The sequence below is a fragment of the Papio anubis genome, chromosome 5 (assembly GCF_008728515.1).
Source record: "Papio anubis isolate 15944 chromosome 5, Panubis1.0, whole genome shotgun sequence".
NCBI classification, from domain to species: domain Eukaryota; kingdom Metazoa; phylum Chordata; class Mammalia; order Primates; family Cercopithecidae; genus Papio; species Papio anubis.
Window position 1 is genome coordinate 62,904,442 of NC_044980.1, and position 21,474 is coordinate 62,925,915.

Sequence of the window (21,474 nt, forward strand, 5' to 3'; positions counted from 1 at the left end):
GGAACTTAGAGCCAAGTAAAGAAGAATAAGACCTTACAAACATAGGGGAAAACGAGACATAATGGGAGAAATTTTAACAGTTTAATTTTTTTTTTTTTTTTTGAGACGGAGTCTCGCTGTGTCTCCCAGACTGGAGTGCAGTAGGCTCACTGTAAGCTCCGCCTCCTGGGTTCATGCCGTTCTCCTGCCTCAGCCTCCGGAGTAGCTGGGACTACAGGCGCCCGCCACTACGCCCGGCTAATTTTGTGTAGTTTTAGTAGACACGGGGTTTCACCGTGTTAGCCAGGATGGTCTAGATCTCCTGACCTTGTGATCCACCTGCCTCGGCCTCCCAAAGTGCTGGGATTACAGGCGTGAGCCCCCGCTCCCGGCCTCATTAATTTTTTTAAAAAAAGGCAAGTGTATTTTAAAATGTCTGTTTTTCATAGGCTTGGGAACAAATGTTATTGGATACAGACTTGCCGTTGTTTTTGTAATAAGAGATATTCCTTTAAAAGTTTGGTATATGGCAAATATTTGATTTTTTAAGCATATTTCAAAAAATTTGATATTTTAAGCATATTTCAAAAAAAAGGACTCACCATGTAAAGAAACTGAACTGTGAATTTGTTGTCTAGATAACACCTAATTTGTCTTTTCTTTCTCTCTCTCTCTCTCTCTCTTTCTTTCTTTCTTTCTTTTCTGAGATGGAATTTCCCTCTTGTTGCCCAGGCTAGAGTGCAATGGCACCAACTCAGCTCACTGCAACCTCCGCCTCCTGGGTTCAAGCGATTCTCCTGCCTCAGCCTCCCGAGTAGCTGGGATTATAGGCGCCTGCCACCAGGCCCAGCTAATTTTTGTATTTTTAGTAGAGACGGGGTTGCACCATGTTGGCCAAACTGGTCTCAAACTGCTGACCTCAGGTGATCCACCCGCTTTGACCTCCCAAAGTGCTAGCATTACAGATGTGAGCCATGGCGCCCGGCCTATTTGTCTTTTTTTCAAATGGACTACATACCACACGTAGTTAGTGCAGTCATGAAAATAGTATCTCCCCACTTGTTCCATTCATTAATGTCAAACCCAAAAGGACGCTGAGTGAGTTTTATGTTGATTTGCTTAGGCCTATCCCCCAGCCCCCACCCACACACAGTCACTTACCCTACTTGTGTGTGAATATTGCAATTAAGATGGCAAAAGGCAGGCAGCAGCACAAGCACATGTGGCCATGGTGAATGCAAATGTTAAAGATTAACCTTCTTTTATAAAAGCAGGTTTAAGTGATTTTGAAAAGTATCATATTTGCAAAGCTAATTTAGTGTTTTTAATTCCCACACTGATTTTTCTTAACCCGTTTGCAGCCTCCCCAACCTACACAGTGACTTTGACTACTTCTTTCTTTTTCTTTCTTCCTTCCTTTCTTTCTTTCTCTCTCTCTCTTTCTCTCTTTCTTTCCTTCCCTTCCTTCCTTCCTTCTTCCTTCCTTCCTTCTTCCCTCCCCTCCCTCCTCTCTTCCTCCCTCCCTTCCCTTCCCTTCCTTCCTTCCTTCCCTTCCTTCCTTCCTTCCTTCCTTCCTTCCTTCCCTTCCTTCCTTCCTTCCTTTCTCTCTCTCTCTCTCTCTCTCTCTCTCTTTCTTTCTTTCTTTCTTTCTTTTTGGAGTTTAAGATCATTTTTCCAAAGAGCAAGAGACAGGGAGAGGGAGGGGACAACTTCTTCCCCTCCCCAAGCCCCTACCATGGGGAATGGGACCTTAAACTGTCACCTGCTAGAGTACATTTTCTGCAGTGACTGGAGCCTGCATCTTCAGATAAGTGCTCTGTCCGTAGAGTCATGAAGCTGCTATTCTTAATGGGAAATGGATCGTGCTCCACCCTTTAATTGAATAGAGCACTTGAATTCTTACAGTATTGAAAATCTCTATGAATTTAACATGGGAGGAACATGTGCCACATAATCTGGCTGGAGGGGTAGGGGGCAGGAGTCTATTCTTATCTTCCTATATTTTTCCTCTGATCACTAGACCAGAATGTGTTTCACTGTGGTTAGAGTAAATAAAGACTCTGGATAACTTTTTTTTTCTTTCAAACAAAACCAAAAAATTCAGTTGTCCTGAAAAGCACTGATAATGTGAAATAACACAACTGTAGGTGTTATTTAAAGAGTCATCTTGGTTTTATTTTTCTTAAATTGAATGTTGTTTTTTTCAGAAAACTGATGTTCCATGAATATATTTCTAGTCTGAAGAAACTTAAGCTACTTTTCAAGGCTATACTTAAAAAAAAAGTCATTTTAAACATTGCATGATCCTGTTTATGAGGTTCTTAGGTCAATTACACCATTGTTATCTTTCTCTTCTTGAGCATAGTCTATAACCATTGGGGAAAATAATTAAATATAAATGTTTCTATATTAACTTTGATTCTGGATGACTTATCTTTTTTTTTGAGACAATGTCTCACTCTGTTGCCCAGGCTGAAGTGCGGTGGCGTGATCTCAGCTCACAGCAACCTCTGTCTCCCAGGTTTAAGCAATTCTCCTGCCTCAGCCTCCCAAGTAGCTGGGATTATAAGATGCCTGCCACCACACCTGGCTAATTTTTGTATTTTTAGTGGAGATGGGATTTCACCGTGTTTGCCAGGCTGGTCTTGAACTCCAGACCTCAAGTGATCCACCCTCCTCGGCCTCCCAAAGTGCTGGTATTACAGGCATGAGTCACCGTGCAGGGCCTGAATGAGTTATCTTAAGAATAATATCACTGAAGATGTTGTACTGGTTAACAATTACTATGTAATAAATTACTCCCCCACACCAGTAGCTTAAAACCATCATTTTATTTTGTTCATGGTTTTCTGGGAATTCCGGAAGTACTCAGCCCAGGCTGAGTTTCTCTCATGCAGTTGCAGTCAGATGTTGACTGGGGCTCCAGTGACATAAGGATCAACTGTCATAGGTCCAGCAGTTGAGGCCCAGATCTGCCACAGGTCCAGCAGTTGAGATGTCTGCTGTGAGCTTGGCAGAGGCTAACAAGGGTATCTACACCAGCATGGCTGTCTCAGGGTAATCAGACTCCCTACATGGTGGAAGACTTTCTCCAGAAAGGCCCAAGAGAATCAGACAAGGGCTTTTTCCAACCGGCCTCAGAGATCACACGGCATCACTATGAGGTTCAATTGGTTCCAATAGAATCACTAAGATTCTCTAGCTGGGAGGAGTATCAAATGATTTGCAGATACATTTTTAAACTGCCATACATGTGCTTTTGTGTTTTCCTTCGCAAACAACTCAGCATGTATTCTTTTTAGCTAAAGACCCCAGAAGTTTCTGAGTTCATTTTGTGCTTCCAGAACCTAGCACAGGGTATGTGTTACAGCAAATGCAGCCAAATATTTGTTAAACTGAACCAAAGGCTGATAAGCCATGAACTCCTGCCATCCACATGAAGGAGGGATTTTGTGGCTGCCAAATTTTTCTTTTGATCAGTTAGATGGCTTATCATGCTGATAATACCACTATATATATATATATATATATATATATATAGAGAGAGAGAGAGAGAGAGAGAGAGAGAGAGAGAGAGAGAGAGAGAGATAATAGAAAACCTTGGTTTTTTTCCAAGGTAAAGGAGTCTCAGTAATCCTGTAGTCCCACCCTTTACCTTGTACCTCCCAACCCCACTCACCCCACCCGTTTCATAGCTGAAGCCCAGAGAAGTTAAGTGACCTAACCAAGTGATAAAGGTATGGTCTCTAGTTGTATTATGTTGGTGCAAAGTATTTGCAGTTTTTGCTATCAAAAGCAATTCCAGGCATTGTTTCTCGTCCATAACAAAATACTGTTTTCTCACTATTTGGGGTTATGACTTTATCAAAAATTGCAGGGACATTGTGGGAGTTAAGTCATTTTTATACATGAGGGTGAGGGAAGTGATACTTCTGCCAACCTGTTGATCTCAGCAAGAATTCTTTTCCTCCCTGACCTTTCTATTTATTCCATCAGGCAGATAAAGAAAAGACCCAGAAAGATCTCACCAGGAGGCCATGGGACTCCAAGTTGCTCTCTTCAGATATAGGTCAAAAAAACTAACTTCCTGACCCTCTTCATGCCTTGCAATAAGATCTTGTAGTTTCTATGTCTGGGGCAGTGCTGAGTCTAGAAGGCTTCCTGTGATTTACAAAAAGCCTGTGAGGAAATGGAGATGTCCCTGAGCCTGCCTCAACCTGTAACAGTGATCCATTGTATTTCCAGGGGGCGGCCCATCATACTGTGATGTGAGACATCGTTCCAACCCTTTGGGGTCAGGAATGCAAAATGCCAAGTCATCTATTTTGCACCACAATGATGCAGTTTTGTCAGGAAGGATAGTATTTTTAAAGTGATCACCCAGTTGATTAACAAAAGGAAAGAAATCACACCTTCTCCTTTGAAGTTTGCCAGGCTTCCCCTAGCTAAAGAAGGCTCTTTCCTTAGCTCGTATCAGGACCATATTCAAGACTTTTTCAATTTCGAAAATTTCATATTTATGAGGAAAGGTGACTAATACAGCTAGTATATGAAACTAATTTCTTAGGTCAGTCAACATTTCTTTAAGTCAATTCATTGAATTGATGTTTGTGTGAATGTCTGGCTTATAGTGAGCCCTCAGTACATGTTGATTCCACTTATTTTCCCAACACCATTGTATGGGGAATGACTCAGGTTCACGATGTTTAGTATTTCTCCAGAAGACTCTGAGTCTTCATTACCAAAAACAAAAACAAAAAAAAAGTTTAATAACATTTAACCTCCTGTATTTACTAAGGCAGAAAAACTTTCTAAGCTCCTTGTATTAGGATTCTCCAGAGAAACAGAACCAATAGGATGTGTGTGGTGTGTGTGTGTGGGGGGGTGTGCGTGTGGTGTGTGGTGTGTGGTGTGTGTGTGGGTGTGTGTGTGGTGTGTGTGTGGGGGTGTGATGTGTGTGTGTGTGGTGTGTGTGTGTAGTGTGTGTGGTGTGTGTGTTGTGGTGTGTGTGGGTGTGTGTGTGGTGTGTGTGTGTGTGGTTGTGTATGTATGTGGTGTGTGTGTGGTGTGTGGTGTGTGTGTGGTGTGTGTGTGGGTGTGTGTGGTGTGTGTGTGTGTGTGGTGTGTGTGTGGGGTGTGTGTGTGGTGTGTGTGTGGGGTGTGTGTGTGTGTTGTGTGTGTGTTATTATTATTGGTGTGGTGTGTGTGTGTGGTGTGGTGTGTGTGTGTGGTGTTGTGTGTGTGTGTGTGTGGTGTGTGTGTTGTGTGTGTGGTGTGTGTGTGTGTGGTGTGTGTGTGGTGTGTGTGTGTGGTGTGTGTGGTGTGTGTTGGTTGTTATTATTGTTGTTATTGATTATTATTGTTATTGAGTTATTATTATTATTGGTTGATGATGATATTAGTTAGTGTGTGTTATTATTATTGTGTTATTGTGTTAGTTATTGGTTATTGATATTATTGTGGTTATTATTGGTTATTATTATTGATATTGGTTGATATTATTATTATTATTGATTGATATTATTGATTATTATTGATTATTATTATTATTATTATTGATTATTATTATTATTGGTTATTATTATTATTATTGGTTGTGGTTATTATTATTGGTTATTATTATTGAATTATTATTATTGGGGTCATTATTGAATTATTATCTCGGTGTGTGGGGGTATTATTATTGAGATTATTATTGAATTATTATTATTACATTATTGGTGTGGTGTGATGGTGTGTGTAGGGGGTTGTGATTATTGGGGAATTATTATTTGGGGTGTGTGTGTATTATTATTGGTATTATTATTGATTGGTATCGTGTAGTGTGGGGGTGTGTGGTGTGTGTGGTGTGTGTGTGTGGTGTGTTATTATTAGTTATTATTATTGGTGTGTATTATTATTATTGTGGTCATTATTATTATTGGTGTGTTATTATTGGTGTATTATTATTATTGGTGTGCGTGTGTGTGTGTGTGTAGGGGGCAAGAAACTTATTTTAAGGAATTGACTCGTGATTATGAAAGCTGGCACATTACAAGAGCTGCAGTGAGCAAGCTGGAGATCCAGGATACCTCATGGTATAGTTCCAGTCTGAATCCAAAGTCTGAGAACCAGGAGAGCTGATGGTGTGTCTACTCTAAATGATGGCAGTCTGAAGACCCAGAAAGAGTCAATGTTTCTGTTAGAGCCTGAATACAGTGGGGGAAAAAGAACTAATGTTCTAATTCTAGGTAGTCAGCCAAAAGGAAATTCCCTCTTACACATGGTAGCACCAGCCTTTTTGCTGTATTCAGCCCTCAACCGACTGGATGAGGTCCATCCACATTAGGGAGGGCAATCTACTTTACTGAGTCAACTGATTCAAATGTTAATCTCATCCAAAAGAACCGTCATAGAAATACCCAGAATAATCTTTGGCCAAATACCTGGGCACCCCATGGACCAGTCAAGTCAACATATAAAGTTACCTATCACACTCCTTTTCCATTGAGCACTAGTCAAATTGAAATTTCATACAGTTTGTGTGTTTGTAATAGAAATGATTTTCTGGTTAACCCTGTTTTACCAAATATGTATGGTATATCCAGTTCTCCTTAGGTTTTACTCTTTGCTCAGACCATTTCATTTTGGGGCATGCAAATAAATGGGATGCCCCCCTTATCCCTGCCCCATTTTCCCTTATCCCTATCCGTGTATGGGAATACAATGTATACTCATAACATGAAACCAAAGGGAGGATGTTCTATGTAACATTATTGATTCTGTGACCATCCTAGGAAGGAATGCTGGTGCGAACTCTCCATCTTCACCTCACGAATCAACAGACTTGTCATTAGAGGTATTACAGGGCTTGGAGTTACAGCAAAGCTTCACAGACATTCTCAGACATCAATCACATTTTGGTATTTGCAGCTCGAAGGCAAATCATCTGTACAATTATGATTTATATGAAATTCAGGAATCATAAATGTGCTTCGCTTTGGTCTTACTCAGAAACCAGTAGCCTTTACTCATGGATGGTAGCAAGTTTGGCTTGCACAGTGGAGGCTGTGTGCTGTTGAGGTTAATAGCATGCAATTACCCGGGCTCCAACTGCAGCTCTAGCAACACAGAAGCAAAAGGGAAAACACAGCAGAGTTCTTAGAGTAGAAATAAAACTATAAAAACAATGGTTGAAGAAGGATCTTTGTGCTTGTTTTAGATAGAATTCATTAAATTTTTAATTGCTACACCAAAGACTATATCCATATAATCTTTAGATATGCAGTGAGGTAGGTACTGTTATTATCTCCATGCTAGAATTTGAAAACAGAAACATAGAGAACATAAGTAACTTGTCCTAAGGTCACTTTGATTTGAAAGCAGGGAGTGTGGTTCCAAGGTTAACCACCAAACTAGGTGTCTCTTTGTTGGGTGAGTCCTCTCTCTGCCACCCAAACAAATACACAGCCTGGCTCAGTGATTCCACAGGGGTGCTGCCTTCCACTGCCAAGTCCTATGGGAATACTGGGCAAAGGTTCTTTTCTGCTTTCAGGCCATACCCCTTGAGCATCAGGTAGAATACTATGGGGGATAAATGGAAGACCAGATCCAGTTGGGTCAAAGGCTTCTCCTTCAGATCTTCTGCTCTCCAGAGTCTTTTTCTACCCTTTCCTCTAACCATCAACCACATGTTCCTTAGAGTTTTGTACTGTCCGTTCCACTCAAGACTTGGGTTTCCCTTTAACATTTTTGTTGGTTTTGTAATAAACATCTTGGTGCTGATTTCTTTCTTTCTTTTTTTTTTTTAACCAAATTTCACTCTTTTGTCCAGGCTGGAGTAAAGTGGTGCAATCTCGGCTCACTGCAACCTCCGCTCCCTGCACGTTCAAGCGATTCTCCTGCCTCAGGCTCCCGAGTAGCTGGGATTACAGGTGCAGGCCACCAAGCTCAGTTAATTCTTGTATTTTTAGGAGAGACAGGGTTTCTCCATGTTTACCAGGCTGGTCCCAAACTCCTGACCTCAGGTGATCCACTGCCTTGGCTTCCCAAAGTGCTGGGATTACAGGCATGAGCTACCACGCCTGGCTGGTGCTGAATTTTAATTCCACAACCAGCTGGGCTACCCTCGGTAATACACTCAGTAATCATTACCCTCCCCCTCACCAACCACTCACTTGATCACTCAACACATAGAGTCTCCTTCATTCCTAATGTAGACTAGAGAGCAGAGATAACAGTGGAGAGCAAAGGCAACATGGTCCCTGCCCTCACGGAGTTTATAGTCTAGTGGGGAAGACAAACATTATTCAGAGAGTTACATACAAATATAAAACTATACTGTGACACATGCCACAAGGGAAAGGTGCAGAGTTTGATGACCCCAGGACCAGGAATTGACCGAGTCAGGGAGGTCAAGGAAGGCTTCCCTAAGGAAGTGGTGCAGAGCTGAGATCGGAAGAAGCAGGGACGTGCTCCACAGGAAGAACATGCTCAGAAGCCCAGTCAGCAGCAGGAAGGAGTGTGGTGATTTTGAGGAACTGAAAGAAGACCAGCATGGCTGGAGAACAGAGGATGGGGGTGTGATATGTGACGAGCGAAGAGAAGTAAGCGGGGGGCAAGATTGTGTAAGCCTGTGATCAGGATTCTGGCCTGTATGCCTAAAGCAGTTATTTTCAACTTCGGCTACATGTCAGAAGCACCTAGGAAGCATTTTAAAATACTGATTAAAGAATCCCGTTCCAGAACCATCAAATCCAAATTTCTGGAAGTGAGAACCAGGCATAAGTATTTTTTTAAAAAGGTTCCAGGTGATTTTATTGTGAAAACAAGGGTGAGAATCATTGACCTATAGCAATGGTAAGTCACTAAAATGTTTGAAGATAATATGTATGCTATGAATGTTTAGAGGGAGTTGGAAGCCATCTCCAGATTTACATTTCAAAAAGCATCCTCTGGCTAGAACCATGGAGTTACCAATGCTTGAGAGTTCAAAAAGGAGACCACTTCAGTGACAACTATTTATTTATTTATTTTTGAGATGGAGTCTCACCCTTGTCATCCAGTTTGGAGTGCAATCTCATGATCTCGGCTCACTGCAACCTCTGCCTCTTCAGTCCAAGCGATTCTCCTGCCTCAGCCTCCCAAGTAGCTGGGATTACAGGCGCCTGCCACCACGCCCAGCTAGTTTCGCACTTTTAGGAGAGATGGGGTTTCGCCATGTTGACCAGGCTGGTCTCGAACTCCTGACCTCAGTTGATCCACCTGCCTCAGCCTCCCAAAGTGCTGGGATTGTAGACATGAGCCACTGTGCCTGGCCAGTGACTACTATTGATAAATGGTGCAGGTGTGGATTAGGGTGGCATCAGTGGAGATGAAAAACATACATATATTTACAAGATTTCTAGTTGGTTAAACCACTGAGACTGGCAGAATGATGAAATGATGGATTCTATAGAGGGAAAAAAGAGAGCGAATGACTACCAGGGTTCTGCTCACACAATAAGATGGATAATTGTGCAATTTGTTGAGACAGGGACAAGGACTAGAACCAGAAATGTTTAGAGTGAGAGTGGGTTTTCATCTGGGCATGTGAGGTTTGCTTTCACTTTGTCATGCATGTTCTTTACCTCTCTTTTCTGTAGGTTATCCATACTTCATTTACCAGTCCTTGCTATTGATTATTCATTGAAACAAACAACAGCAACAGTAACCACAACAGCAGCAATAAAAATACCTTTGAACTCACTCAATCTTGAACTATTAAACATGTTAAGTCCATGTCATTGGCCTACTTAATCAACCCTTGGTTGTAACTTGAAGAAGCTTACTGATAAGAAAATAAACTTCTCATAAAGTATAACTACTTTCTTAGCAAAACTATTTATTTCATCTTCTCTTTAAAATTTTTGATACTATGGGTTTTTTTTTTGTTTGTGTTTTTTGTTTTTTTGTTTTTTTTTTGAGAGAGAGTCTCACTCTGTCACCTGGGCTGGAGTGCAGTGGTGTGATCTCAGCTCAATGCAACCTCCATCTCCTCGGTTCAAGTGATTCTCCTGCCTCAGCCTCCCAAGTAGCTGGGATTACAGGCACTCACCACCACCCCTGGCTAATTTTTTGTATTTTTAGTGGAGACAGGGTTTCACCCTGTTGGCCGGGCTGGTCTTAAATGCCTGACCTTAGGTGATCCATCCATCTCAGCCTCACAGAGTGCTGGGATTACAGGCATGAGCCACCACACCCGGTCTATTATGTATTTCTTAAGATATTTAATGCCAAGTAACAGAAACCGCACTCCAATGAGTTAAAATAAAAAGAACATTATTATAAGAATATAAAGGTATCTTATGGAATATAAGAATAAATCTGTGGCTAGAGTTCAGGAAAAGCTAGACCCATGAACTCATGACTTCACAGTTCCCTCTCCCCAGCTCTTCTTCTCTTGTGCATCTCCTTTGTTTTTCTTTCTCTGTTCTCAGAAACTAGCTCCTATCACTTTTCTTCTTAACATGAACAAAAATATGACAAGTGACAGCTCTTGAGGTTTAAGCTCTAGAGCTCAGACATCAGAGGGAAACAATCTTAACTCTTTCAGTACAAAATCTAAAATCCTGGGGTAGAAACTCAAGTAGACTAGCCTTCCTTCTCCAGACCATCAACTGTAGGCAGGAAGTCAGAGCTGGGGAAAAAGCTGTGACTATCTCACTTTGATTCATATATGCTACTGAACTGTGGCCAAAATGGATACCCCTCTTGATAGTCTGAGGGGATTCCTTTAGGATTTGATTTGCAAGCCCCAAAAAAGCAGGGGCTGAGCAAAAACATGCAAGTTTGCCATTACATCCCAACTAAATAAATTTACATATGTGATCCTCAAGACCTAACTGAAGACAATCCTAAAAAGGCTGATAGTTATGCAAAATATGTTATCTCCCTGAACTAGTGTGTGTTTTTTTTTTTTAAATGATTATTAAGGCACCTGAATTTTCCAAAATTTTGAAAATTTTATATTTCATAATGATGTATGCCAAGAGATTTGCATTTGTCTATGATTTGAACTATGATGTTTGAACTGATTCTTTCAACAAAGCAATGAACTAGTTCTGAAATTATCCTAATTTTAAATATCATTTGCATTTCTGTAGATGGAAAATTATGTAACAAATTCTAGTTCTTTTCATTTTCATTTGATTAACACTAAGACTCTCCAAAGCTCTAAAAGAAATAGCAGGAGTTGAAATTTCAATTGCGTTTGGGAAAATATGTACTTTGTTCCTTTAGAAATAAAGGAGAATATGTGAGATGACAAGTCATAAAGAAGCTGGTCTCAACATGTATTCTTTTGAAGCTCTAAGATGAAATGAGGGCTATGCACATTACTGGTGATGAAAATGATCACAAATAAAGATCTCTTACGAGCCTTCTTATGGAAGGGCATTGAAAAATGTAAGGAAATAATCAGGCCAACACTTCCCTTCTGACTTCCCAGTGTACAGCCTTCTCCTGCAGGAAAGAGAGACAGACTGTCTACCCCATGTGGTCATGACTTACGGATTTTCCCTCAAGGCATTTATAATCTAGTTAGGACTGAACATATATATATGGCTAAGGACATTTATAAAATAATCCATTCTTAAGTGTCCAGTAAGCAATTCACATTAGTGTAAACAGAAGTCAGAGACTAGGAGACCAAGCAGGTTTGAGTGGCCCTGCCAGGGCTGGCCCTTGACGAAGCTGTGAAGCAGATATAGTTTGTCTTGGGGGAGGTTGTGCCCCAATTATCAGCACAGTCTCTGTTTCCTTCCTTTTGGCCCCCTGTGTACTTAACTTTAACTTCATTCTTCATCTGCTGGATGGTACCTATCATTTTTTCCAGTTTTGCTCGTAACTCATTTTCAACAAATCCCTGCCATGGTACTAATTGAAACTTGAAAATGAAACATAACAGATCTGTGGGTTGGAGAATCGAGTCCTATTCCTGGCCTGCTCCTCTCATTCACTGTAATCGATCACTGTACCTAGCGAATTTTTGTATTTTTAGTAGAGATGGGGTTTTGCCATGTTGTCCAGGCTGGTCTTGAACTCCTGAGCTCAGGTGATCCACCCGCCTCAGCCTCCCAACGTGCTGGGGTTACAGGCATAAGCCACCACACCTGCTCTGCATTTGTATTTTTTAAAGTGGGAGAAGGACAGTCCCTATTATTCTCCAGTATAATTTACTGCAAGAGTCAGCAAACTTTTTCTGTAAAGAACCAGTTAGTAAATATTTTAGGCTTTGTGGGTCATACAGCTTTTGTTGCAATTACTCAGTTCTGCCATGGTAGCAGGAAAGCAGCCACAGACAACTTCAAAAGTCATTTAAAAGACAGGGCCAGAGGTGGCCTGCAGGGTGTAGTTTACAGACCCCAGGTTTAGAGGATGCTATCTAGAGCCAATTTGCTTGAGTTCAAAGCTTAGTTCTGCCTGCTTACTAATCTCTTTGTGCCACAATTTTCTCATCTGTAAAACACCTACTTCACAGGTTGTTTGGGCGACTAAATGAATTACTATGTTAAAGCACTTCTCTATTCGTGAACTTTCTACCTGTGATCATAGATATTGTCAAACCTTTTTACCAGAGCAAAAACACATAAACTTGGACCTCCTCAAACTATTGACTCTAGTGGCCACATGCATGGTGTTACTTTGACTCTAAAGCCAAATGATCTTGCAGCCTTCTGCAAGGTAACTTGTTGACAAGCCAAGATGTTTCTGAAGAAAGTATGAAAAAGAAAAACTTGGAGAAGTCACCTCTGCCAAAGTACTGAGCCTCGTGTTAGGGAGAACACTGCGTTTTGGATATTTACTTATTTATTATTATTATTGTTATTATCATTTTTTGAGATGGAGTTTCACTCTTTCACCCAGGCTGGAGTGAAATGGTGCGATCTCGGCTCACTGCAACCTCCGCACCCACCAGTTTCAAGCGATTCTCCTGCCTCAGCCTCCCGAGTAGCTGGGATTATAGGCACCCACCACCATGCCTGGCTAATTTTTGTATTTTTAGTAGAGACAGGGTTTCGCCAGGTTGGCCAGGCTGGTCTCAAACTCCTGACCTCAGGTGATCCACCCACCTCGGCCTCCCAAAGTGCTAGGATTATAGGTGTGAGCCACTGTGACCGGCTGGTTTTGGCTACTTAGTACGTAGTAATACTAGGTTTATAGTATTACATGGAAATTGGTAAGGGAATTAGAAAAATATTAAGATATCATTTTAATGGGACTCAGTGTGGATTGGATAAAGGAGGTGGTGATAGTGGTAGAAATGAGGGTGTGTGCAAACATTCCAGGACAGGAATACAGGCTTAGGAACAGATGTGTATTCTCTTTCCCTTCCAAATTCAGTGACTGAAAAAAGAGCAGTAATTGCCAACTCCTCTGCCACAGTTGTGTGGTAAAATTATGTGATAGAGTATTTTATAGCATTTCAGGTTTAAGTGAGTTTTGCCTTAGATTGCAACATCAACCTGCCTGGTTCCTCCTGTTTTTCATGTGGCGCGGTGCCCAAATTTTGTACAAGATTATTAATCTTTTACAAGGGTATTGTTGACAGTCCTGTAATCATGTATACAAGTCATAAATCTTTTCTTCAATAAGTCAATGGTGCCTGTCATATTTGGCAAGTATTTCCCAGGCATTAGCTAAACTGGAGTGATAACAGTGAGGCCATGGGCTAGAACAATGAGGCCTGGATTTATTTATTATCATTTTTTTCAAGACAGAGTCTCGCTCTGTCGCCCAGGCTGGAGTGCAGTGACGCAATCTCGGCTCACTGCAACCTCTGCCTCCTGGGTTCAAGCAATTCTCCTGCCTCAGCCTCCCGAGTAGCTGCAATTATAGGCATGTGTCACCATGCCTGGCTAATTTTCTTGTATTTTTAGTAGAGATGGAGTTTCACCATATTGGCCAGGCTGGTCTCGAACTCCTGACCTTGTGATTGCCTGCCTCGGCCTTCCAAAGTGCTGGGATTACAGGCAAGAGCCACTGCGCCAGGCCCTGGATTTATTTTTTATTTAACTATATATATATGTGTATATATATATTTTCAGAGACAGGGTCCCACTCTGTCAGGCTAGAGTGCAGTGATACAATCATAGCTCACTGCAGCCTTGAACTCCTACCTCAAGCCATCCTCCTGCCTCAGCCTCCCAAGTAGCTGGAACTACAGGTGTATACCATGGACCTGGATTTAGACTTAGGTTCTTGTCATCGTTCTGTCACTAACTAGTTGTGTGACTTGAAGCATTAACTAACTTTGTATTATAGGGATAATTATCTAGCTTCCCTGGGTCTTGGTTTTCTTATCTGAAAAACAGTTAAACTAGATGTATGCAGCACTTGCCAATTCTTTAGTTCAATATTCCTGAAGTAGACAGATTAGGTGATCCCAGAGGTCTGAAACTCTGTGTTAATTATCCCAAAGCCTTTTTGGGCCCTTTCAAATTTTCTCCTAGGTTTGTGGTAATGTTACATCAGTTAATAATTACAGAAGTTGGACTGAAAGTTGCCTGAAAGTGACACAACACGGATTTAGAATAAGGAGCACATTAACCCAAATGGAAGAATCATCAGACAGTGAGGCAGCGCAGGCTGCTCTAAGAGTCAGAAGACCCAAGGGGAGATTTGGCTCTGTTGCTTCCCACCTGTGGGACCTAGGCCAAATCATGGAGTTTTCCCAAGTCTTTTTCTTCATCTATAGAATGAAAATCATGATACATGCTCTGCTTATCACCCAGGGCTGGTGCGTCAAATAAAACAATTTATGTAAAAGCCCTCTTTCTTTCTTTCTTTCTTTCTTTTTTTTTTTTTTTTTTTGAGATGGGGTTTCACTCTGTCATCCAGGCTGGAGTGAAGAGGTGAAATCTTGGCTTAATGCAACCTCTGCCTCCTACGCTCAAGCGATGCTCCCACCTCAGCCTCCCACGTAGCTGGAACCACAGGCGCATGCCACCATGCCCAGCTAATTTTTTGTAGTTTTGGTAGAGATGGGGTTTCACCATGTTTCCAGACTGGTCTCGAACTCCTGAGCTTAAGCAATATGCCCACCTCAGCCTCCCAAAGTGCTGGGATTATAGGCATGAGCCACTGCAACCAACCTGTAAAAGCCCCTTTAAACATTAAAATTTAATATAAAAACCATCGTAAACATGGTTCCCTTCTTAAAACAGAAAACATAAGCTACCTTTTTCAAACACGTTAGTGGTTAAATAATCTAATAACTTCTAAAACATCCTAAATTATCCATAGTCACTCTGTCCAAAGTCATTCTTCCAAATAGAAAGTTGTTGCTTTCTATTTATAACAGAAAGGAAATCCTTGTTAACATTGTGATGCATCTACGAACAAGTTTAAGTGTTTAAATGAAAAATTCTAACCCTTTTTTAAAAAAAATCAGTATTGTCAGAATACAGCCTTGCCCGATCTAAAGTGTTTTCTTTGCACAGAGCTTAGCAGGATTCAGAGAAAAGTCTATACGATAGGAGCTAGACTGGGGAGGCCGATGGGAATGTGTCTCCTTTATTCTGTGAGCTTGTCTGAATGCTAGGGGCCAGGTTCTGTCGGCAGCACTGACAGCTCTGGGTCCCCTCCAGTGGAGGGAACAAAGGCTGAGGTTTCTTTTGAAAAAATCTTTCTGAGCAGCGAGATTGTCCAACACAGTTTCCTTGATAAAGGGCTCATTATCTATCGGTGTGACTTTGCCCTTAATTTTTACGCCGGCAGTGCCAACATGAACACACTCAGGCAAATCCTTTTACCCAGACAGCTGTAACAGCACCCTGATAATGTGTGCCAGTGCTCAAGGCTTGGGTGTGGAATATAATCAACCACAGGCTAAATTTTCTATTAGTCGAATCTCCAAGAAATATAATTTATTAGCTTGCTCTTCATCATGTTTACGCTTCTTGTCACTTTTCAAACGCAAGCTCATTTTCAGATAAGCATAGTGGAATGTTTCAGAATTGCATCTTTAGTTCAACTAACACATTCCTTATGGATCTAAGAGAGTGGGCTTTTGTTGGAGAAAGGTAGGTCCAAAACTTTGGAAAAAGTGACCTTCTGAAAAAGAAAGAAATCAATACAACAATGAACACATGATGAATCAGTCTGACAGAATCTTTAAATGGTGGAGAAAATCTGGTTATCTCCCAAATCTGAATGTAGTGATTAAGTTTTAGTCTCTAAGAGGTGGGACTAGAATATGATGTTAACTGAAGAAGCTGGATGCTAAGTGTACTGTAAGTGCTGTAATATAGTTGTAATCTAATGGAATGGCTGTGTAGAACTTACACAAAAGGAAGCCAGATAATAAGAGTTAGTTCATGTTTATCAGGCAGTCCAGGGGAGAAGGTTCCTGGGATGGGGGATGAAACATTCTGCTCACTAGGAAGATGAACTTGATGGGGTGACTGGGACACTTCAATACGGTTTTACAAAGCCAAGATGAAATATCCCTCAAGACTCTCCACCATCATTTACTCTGAATCTATGCTCATTAAAAACAACTTATCAATGAATAATTCTGCTTCCAGGTTTTCCTAATATTGGGAAGGGGGTTCTGTGAACATGATTTCAGGCTGCTATGCACTGAGGTACAGGCTGTGCACTGGACAAGAGCATCGTATGAAAGGGAGCATCAGTCACAAGACAAACCTTGTAGATTTAAGTATTTCTTATGACAACTTTCTGGCAGATATTAGAAAATTCTCATTGTACTTAACAAAATCAGTATTTCCTAATAATTTTCTGCTTGATGAAATTAGAACACCACGAAGAAGAAAATCCTTTTACTTTTCTATTTTTCTTATGACTTCATTGAGATATAATTGATACATAATAAACTACACATATTTGAAGTGTACAATTTAATGAGTTTTGACATATGCCTATACTCAGGAAACTATAGCCTTCACCCCCAAAGGTCTCTGTGTGCCCTTTATAACTCAACCATCTTTTCACTCCTGCCTCATCCCAGCAAAGCAGCAGAAAACACTGGCATGCTTTCTGCTGCAGATTAGTTTGGATTTTTTAGAATTTTATAAAAAATAAAACCAAGTTGTATGTATACTGTTTTTCTTGTCTTGTTTCTTGGTATTAACACCATAATTTTGATATTCATCCATGTTGTGTGTATCAATAGTTTCGGGTTTTCAGGGCTGTGGTTGTGAAGAAGATCGAGACCTGTGATGGGAAGCTGGTGTCCGAGTCCTCTGATGTCCTGCTCAAGTGAACAGCCACAGCAGCCCCTCCCAGCCTATCCATCCTGCTGCTGCCCCAGAGCCCATGAGAAAGGCCCCTGTGCAGGGGAGCACAGGGAACAGGAGACCCATCTGAGGCACAGCCCTATCCCTCAGCCCACTAGGGGAGTTTACTCCCTGGGGCACCCCCCTTGCCCATGCCTCCAGCAACAAAACCATTCAATTGTTTTTTTTTTTTTTTTTTTTTTTTTGTGCCAAAAAAAAACTCTCTTTGTTTTGAAAAAAAAAAAAAAAAGAAAGAAAAGTTTGGTGTTTTCTTTTGTTTTGTTTTTTTGACAAGTAGTATTTCATTGTATGGGAGTACCATAATTTGTTTATTCTTTCACTTGTTAATGGACATTTGGGTTATTTACAATCTGGGGCTACTAAAAATAAAATTCCCATGAATATTCATCCACAAAATTTTGTATGGGCACATGTTGTTATTTTTCTTGGGCAAATACACAGAAGTGGAATCACTGGATCTTACAGTGGATATATGTTTAACTTTTAAATAAACAGCCAAACTGTTTTCTTGATTATATCATTTTACATTGATTGCCATCACCAGAGTTATAGAGTTGCACCTGTTCCATATCCTTGCCAACACTTGGTATTACCAACCTTTATAATTTTAGCCATTCTAATGGGTATGTGGTCATATCTCACTGTGTTTTCTTTTTTAATTCAGCAAGTATTTATTGGGTATCCAGAGAATACAAAACAATGTCCCTAATGTGGTTTGGCTCTGTATCCCCCACCCAAATCTCATCTCAAATTGTAATCCCCAAATGTTGAGAAAGGGACCTGGTGGGAGGGGATGGGTTCATGGAGGCAGTTTCTCTTGTGCTATTCTCATGATAATGAGAGAGTTCTCACTAGATCTGATGGTTTAAAAGTGTGGCACTTCCCCTTCATTTATGCTCTCTCTCTCTCCTGCGCCTTTCGAAGATGTGCCTTGCTTCTCCTTCACCTTCTACCATGATTGTAAGTTTCCTGAGGTGAGGCTTCCCTAGTCATGTGGAACTGTGAGTCAATTAAACCTCTTTCCTTTGTAAATTACCCAGTCTCTGGTATTATCTTTATAGTAGTGTGAAAACAGGCTAATACAATCCCTTTATGTATATTTGGCCCTTAATTATTTTTTAAATTTTTATTGAGGTAAAATATATAAGATAAAATTTGCCATTTTAACCATTTTAAGTGTACAATGTAGTGATGCTAATTACATTCACAACGCTGTTCAAATATCACCACTATCTATTCCAAAATTGTTCATCATCTCAAACAGAAACTGTATCCATTAGGCAATAAGTTCCCATTCCCACCCATCCAATCCCATACTCTCTATTTTCTGTCTCTATGAATTCATCTATTCTAGATATTTCACATAGAAGAATCATACAATATCTGTCCTTTTATGACTGGTTTATTTCATTTAGCACAATATTTTCAAAGTGTATCCATGTTGTAGCATGTGAAACAACTTTCTTCCTTTTTATGACTGAATAATATTCCTTTGTATGTATATACCACGCTTTATTTATCCATTCATGTTAATAAACACTTGGGTTGTTTCCAGCTTTTGTCTATTGTTGAATACTGCTGCTGTGAACATTGGCTTACAAGTATCTATTTGAGTCCCCTCTCATTATGATTTTAATTTGCATTTCCCTAATGACTAAAGATGTTGAGCTTCCATTCATGAACTTGGTTGCCATTCATATATCTTTTTTTCCTGTTTTCAGAGACAGGGTCTCAGTCTACGGCCTACATTGTAGTGCGGTGGCTGAATCCTAGCTCACTGCAGTCTTGAACTCCTGGGCTGAAGCAATCCTCCCACCTCAGCCTCCCAAGTAGCTACGACTACAGGTGCATACTACCATACTCAGCTAATTCTTAAAATTTTTTTTTATTTTTTTGAGACACAGGATCTTGCTATATTGCCTAGACTGGTGTTGAACTCCTGGCCTTAAGCAATTATCCAGACTCTGCCTCCCAAAGCTCTAGGATTATAGACTTGAGACACTGTTTTTGTTTGATTATTTGTTTTGTTTTGTTCCCCTGGCACTGGAGTGCAGTGGCAAGATCTCAGCTCACTGTAGCCTCTGCCTCCTTCAAGTGGTCCTCTTACCTCAGGCTCATAAGTAGTGGGGACCACAGCCACATGCCACCACTCCCAGCTAATTGTTGTACTTTTTGTAGACACAGGGTTTTGCCACGTTGGCCAGGCTGGTCCTAAACTCCCAGGCTCAAGCAATCTGCCCACCTTATGTTCCCAAAGTGCTGGGATTATAGACATGAGCCACCATACCCAGCGCCATATATCTTCTTTCGTAAAGTGTTGTTCAAGTCTTTTGCCCATTTAAAAAAACTGTAGTATTTTTTTTTAAATTAAGCTGTAAGAGTTCCTAATGTATTATAAATACAAGTTCTTTGTTGCATATGTATTTTGAAAATGTTTTCTCCTGCCAGGCATGGTAGCTCAAGCCTGTAATCCCAGCACTTTGGGAGGCTGAAGCAGGCAGATCATGAGGTCAAGAGTTTGATACCAGCCTGGCCAACATGGTGAAACCTTGTCTCTACTAAAAATACAAAAATTAGCCAGGCATGGTGGTGCATGCCTGGAGTCCCAGCTACTTGGGAGGCTGAGGCAGGAAGAATGCTTGAACTTGGCAGGCAGAGGTTGCAGTGAGCCGAAATCGTGCTACTGCATTCCAGCCTGGGTGACAGAGTAAGACTCTGTCTCAAAAAAAGAAAATATTTTATCCTAAGATAGGGCTTTTCATTGTCATTGTCTTTTGAAGATCAAAATTTTCAATTTTAATGAAAGGCCAATTCACTGATTTTGTTTTTTTCTTAAGGTCAAGTTTTTTTTGGTCCTGATATTTAAGAAATCTTTTCCAAACCTTTTTTTTTTGTTTTGTTTTTTTAAGTTTTTTGAAGTATTGTGTTAGCTCTTAAATTTAGGTCTATGATCCATTTTAAGTTAATTTTTTATATGGTAGGATATAAGGTTCATTTTGCCTTGCATATGGTTCTCCAGTTGTTTCATGCTCACAGATGTTTCAGCACCACTTGCAGATTGCCATAATGGGTGGTCCTGTTGATCTGTTTCCAGATCTGGCTCTGACTTACCAGACCCTCAGAAGGATAATCTAGACAGCATTTGCATTCTATTGTTTCCACTGCCACAAATGTAAGAAACTGGTGTCAAGTTTCCTTTCACCCTTCAGACCTTTCTCCCTCACTGAGTGCCCATGATGTACCAGGAAGTCTGTTAGCTGCTGGAGTCATACAAAAATAAAAATTTGCCCTTGCTTTCAAGAAAATAGCACAGAAATCTGCTCAACTCAACTGGGATAATTGTATTTTAATTTTTTTAAGGCGAATTTTTTTTTGCAGGTGATTTTGGGATCAGATATTGAGCAAAATTGAACTGAAACTATAACTCAGGTGGCTCATTTACTTCCATTCTATACTGATTGACTATTTTCAGAGTCTTATTCTCAAGTATGAGGACTGAAGAACTAAAAGAGACAAGAATCCCTAGAGCATGCATTGTTATCAGAGACCTTTGAGTATAGGTGATTATTATCTGACTTGCTCTCTGGGATACATTAAAGTTTCCTCTCCTTCTAATGCTTCAACATGAATAACAGCTTGTAAAAGCTCAGAAACAACAGAATGGGAATTATAGTACTGTTGGCCTTCTGAATTCTTACTCTGGTAGTATATTAGTCCATTTTAATGCTGCTAATAAAGATGTATCCAACACTGGGTGATTTATAAAGGAAAAGAGTTTTAATGGTCTCAGAATTCCACATGGTTGGGGAGGCCTCACAATCACGGCAGAAGGTGAAAGGCACGTGGTGGCAGGTAAAGGGAGAATGAGAGCCAAGTGAAAGGGGAAACCCCTTATAAAACCATCAAATCTTGTGAGACTTATTCACTGCCATGAGGACAATATGGGGGAAACCACCACCATGATGCAATTATTTCCCACCAGGTCCCTCCCACAACACGTGGGAATTATGGGAGCTATAATTCAAGATGAGATTTGGGTGGGGACACAGTCAAACCATATCATTTCACCCCTGGCCCTTCCCAAATCTTATGTCCTCACATTTCAAAACCAACAGCGCCTTCCCAACAGTCCCCCAAAGTCTTAACTCTTTTCAGTATTAGCTGAAAAGTCCACAGTCCAAAGACTAATCTGAGAGAAGGCAAGTCTCTTCTGCCT

At 40.7% G+C, this 21,474-nt stretch overlaps 1 long non-coding RNA gene across 1 annotated transcript; it reads left to right on the plus strand.

Annotated features, from left to right (window-relative positions):
• Window positions 1–7,961: 7,961 nt before the first annotated feature.
• LOC103885151 lies at window positions 7,962–9,738 on the plus strand. Its single transcript, XR_648066.3, has 2 exons — window positions 7,962–8,564; window positions 9,603–9,738. It is a non-coding gene; the product is annotated as an uncharacterized LOC103885151 (long non-coding RNA).
• Window positions 9,739–21,474: the final 11,736 nt, after the last annotated feature.